Source organism: Pelophylax lessonae (assembly GCF_965119305.1).
Source record: "Pelophylax lessonae genome assembly, chromosome: 6".
Taxonomy (NCBI): Eukaryota; Metazoa; Chordata; class Amphibia; order Anura; family Ranidae; genus Pelophylax; species Pelophylax lessonae.
In genome coordinates, this window is record NC_138773.1 from 177,772,705 (window position 1) to 177,777,358 (window position 4,654).

Here is a 4,654-nt window from a genome sequence, read left to right on the forward strand (position 1 = left end):
AAAAAATTGTAATCGGGCCTAGTCTGGGTCTGTTCATGTGAGATACACCTTTTTATATCATATTTTCTATTCCGCTATTCAATCCACACCCTTTTGGGGTAAAAAAAATTAAATTGCGGCATAGTCTGTATCGGTACGTGTGAGATACACCTTCCAAATTTTTGGGGCGCATCTTCCACCGCTGAGGATTGCAGGGTGCTTCAGTTTGCCTCCTGTTCCGAACTCCTCCTACCCCTCATCCTGCCTTTAGGGTACAAAAAATTGTAATCGGGGCCTAGTCTGGGTCTGTACGTGTGAGATACACCATTTTATATCATATTTTCTATTCCGCTATTCAATCTACACCCTTTTGGGGTAAAAAAAAATTAAATTGCGGCATAGTCTGTATCGGTACGTGTGAGATACACCATTCAAATTTTTGGGGCGCATCTTCCACAGCCGAGGATTGCAGGGTGCTTCAGTTTGCCTCCTGTTCCGAACTCCTCCTACTCCTCATCCTGCCTTTAGGGTACAAAAAATTGTAATCGGGGCCTAGTCTGGGTCTGTACGTGTGAGATACACCTTTTTATATCATATTTTCTATTCCGCTATTCAATCTACACCCTTTGGGGTAAAAAGAATTAAATTGCGGCATAGTCTGTATTGGTACGTGTGAGATACACCTTCCAAATTTTTGGGGCGCATCTTCCACCGCCGAGCATTGCAGGGTGCTTCAGTTTGCCTCCTGTTCCGAACTCCTCCTACTCCTCATCCTGCCTTTAGGGTACAAAAATTGTAATCAGGGCCTAGTCTGGGTCTGTACGTGTGAGATACACCTTTTTATATCATATTTTCTATTTCGCTATTCAATCTACACCCTTTGGGGTAAAAAGAATTAAATTGCGGCATAGTCTGTGTTTGTACGTCTGAGATACACCTTTTTGTATCATATTTTCTATTCCGCTATTCAATCTACACCCTTTTGGGGTAAAAAAAATTAAATTGCAGCATAGTCTGTATCGGTACGTGTGAGATACACCTTTTAAATTTGTTTGGCGCATCTCCTTCCACCACCGAGGATTGCAGGGCGCTTCAGTTTACATCCTGTTCCTAACTCCTCCTACTCCACTTCCTCATCCTCTACCGCCTCCTCATCCGGTCAGCGTAACACCTTCACCACCAAATTCAGCAAAGCCAGGGGTAAACGACAGCAGGCAGTTTTAAAACGTGCATGTTTGGGGGAAAAATCCCACACCGCGCATGAGTTGTGGAGGAGCATGGAACAGCAGACCGATGAGTTTTTGGTGCCAGCGAGCCTCAAGCCCGGCATGGTGGTGTGCGATAACGGGCGAAATCTCATAGCAGCTCTGGGCCTAGCCGGTTTGACGCACATCCCTTGCCTGGCGCATGTGCTGAATTTGGTGGTGCAGAGGTTCCTTAAAAATTACCCCGATATGTCAGAGCTGCTGCAGAAAGTGCGGGCCGCCTGTGCGCACTTTCGGCGTTCCCACCCTGCCTCTGCTCGCCTGTCAGCGCTGCAGCGTAACTTCGGCTTTCCCGCTCACCGCCTCATATGTGACGTGCATACAAGGTGGAACTCTGTAACGCTCTGGTATCTAGAATTTAGGGGTTTGGATCTTCAGCTGCAGAAAACCACTCAGTAGTATTGTAGAGAATATGTTAAGTCACCTGACCTAACTCTCTTTACTCATCACAGTGGTTGGAATAGGTCTGGACACACAAAGCACAAATGCTAGCAAAAGCACAGCAGGTCACTAATAAGCAGCAGTGTAATTAGCAGGTAGTAATGGTTGAATATATGCAGCAGTGTGGTTAGTAGGCAATATTGGTTGGTAATAAAACCTTGTAGTTAATGCACAGAATTTAGCAAGCAGACATTACAGGAGAATGTATCCTACTTAAAGTCAAAGTGTATATGAGCAGGGTAGAGGTATAATAATGGTAGAAATACTCTTGTTGATATGGGGTCCCCTGTGGGGTACTTATCAATAGTAGCAGGATAGAAGCGGCAGCGGCAAGCAGGGTTCCAGGAGAGGAGACTGGCAGCAGCTGATAAGCGATGCTCCGGTCGGATCGATAGACAGAGGTGTGGGGTCACTGGTAAGGCACAGCAGCGTTTCGGCAAGGTGGCTGTTATGAGCGGTTGCACGAACAATCTATCCGTGCAACCTGCTAGTTGAAATAGGCGCCGTGAGCGGCGCTTGAGAATGACGTCACGCACGACTCCAACGTCACCACGCCCATATGCGTTCCACCTGACCAAGGGGTTAGAAGCAAGCAGGAAGAAGAGGAAATCGGAAATCTTACAGTACCCCCCCCCCCCATAAGGCCGGCTCCAGAAGGCCTATAAGCTCGGTTTCTCAGGGTGTTTGGTATGAAACCTCTGAATAAGCCTAGGTGCATGAACTTCTGAGGCATCCAACCAGGTGTCATCTTGGGGACCATAATTCTTTCATCTTAGTAAATATTGTAGTTTTCCTCCATAACTTCGAGAGTCTAAAATCTCTTGTACTTCATATTCTTCACCTCCATCTACCTGCACAGGTGGTGAAGGTATGGTTGTACTTCTAATACCCTGGTTTGAAACATAGGGTTTTAGTAATGATACATGAAATATGGGATGTATCTTTAAGTCTGTTGGTAAGGTAAGACGAACTGCAGATGTTCCAATAAGTCTTTCAATAGGAAAGGGTCCCAAATACAAAGGCCCAAGTTTCTTACTGGGAATCCGGAATCTTAAATTTTTTGTGGATAGCCAAACAAGGTCACCAATAGCATATTGAGGAGAAGGACTCCTATGGAGATCATAGTAACGTTTTTGTTGACTATGAGCGTGAGAAATAGTGGTGTTGAGTAGATCCAGTGAATTTTTGATTTGTTTTAGGTAATCAGTAGCTACTGGATTGCTAGAAGGTAGAATACGAGGAGGGAGAAGTGTTGGATGGAACCCATAGTTGAGGAAGAAAGGGCTTTGCTTGGTAGTACTATGAACTGCATTGTTATAGGCAAATTCTGCCAAAGGAAGTAGATCTGCCCAATTATCTTGCAGGTATGAAGTATAACAACGCAGATACTGTTCTATGCACTGGTTAACTCGCTCAGTCTGACCATTAGTTTGTGGATGGTATGGTGAAGTTAATTTCCGTTCAATGTGTAAAATACAACATAAAGATTGCCAAAATTTTGAAATGAATTGTGACCCTCGATCTGAAATGAGAGTCTTAGGAATACTATGTAATTTGAATACATGTTTTACGAGTAACTCAGCCGTCTCCTTAGAGGAGGGTAACCTCCGAACAGGAACAAAATGTGCCATCTTGGTTAAATGGTCTACAGACACTAATATTGTAGTGAAACCTTTAGAATGAGGTAACTCGACTATAAAATCGAGGGATAACACCTCCCATGGAACCGTAGGTATGGGTAGACTACAAAGTAGTCCGAATGGTTTTGTAGTGTCAGACTTGGATCTAGCACAGGTTTCACAAGAGGAAACAAACTGTTGCACCGTTTTACGCATACCAGGCCACCAAAATTGTCTAGTGAGGAGATTTAATGTCTTGGTCATTCCCATATGTCCAGCCATGGGTACATCATGTGTTAGCTCTAAAATTCTTGTACGAACATCGGGGGGTATATAGAGCTTAGTCCCAAGATAAAGAAATCCTTCTGAATCAGGGTGTAATTGAGGTGGTGGTGAATCCGCTTTTAGACTGTGTAGGATTTCATCCTTCAGGGATCGAATAACCCCAACAATGCGATCAGAAGGTATTATGGATCGAGGAGGGATATCCACACAGCTATTTTCGGCCAAACAGGATAATGCATCAGTTTTTTTAGTTTTTTCTGCTGGTTTGTACGTTACTAGGAAATTAAATCGTAAGAAGAACAAGGACCAGCGAACTTGGCGGTGAGAGAGGGTTTTATTTGTTTGTAGGTACTGAAGATTTTTATGGTCAGTGTATATAATCACTGGTAATTGAGTACCCTCAAGTAAATGTCGCCAGTTTTCAAGGGCCAATTTTATGGCAAGTAATTCTTTCTCACCCACTGGATAATTGATCTCGGGAGCACTTAGTGTCTTAGAGAAGAATGCTACCGGATGTAGGGGAGATGTACTTGTTGGTCTTTGGGAGAGGACTGCACCAACAGCTGTATTAGATGCATCCACTTCCAAAATAAATTGCAGAGCTGGATCAGGGTGACGAAGTATGGGAGCAGAGGTAAATCTTGATTTTAATAGGCAAAAAGCTCGATTAGCTTCTTCTGTCCAACTGTAAATCTTCTTCACACTAGCAAGTTGATGCAGAGGTCTGACAATGGTAGAGAAATTTTTAATGAATTTTCTGTAAAAATTTGAGAAGCCAAGGAACCTCTGCAATGCCTTACGTGTAGTAGGAGTAGGCCAATCCAATATACAGGAAATCTTACTTTTATCCATCTTGATGCCATTTTTAGATATGATATATCCCAAAAAAGGGACTTCTTCCATATGGAAGAGGCACTTCTCCAATTTTGCGTAAAGATTGTGAGTTAGTAATCTGGAGAGAACTATGCGTACATGTCTCACATGTTCAGGCAAGAATTGAGAGTATATAAGTATGTCATCCAGATATACCACCACACAGACATCCAGCAAATCCCTGAAAATATC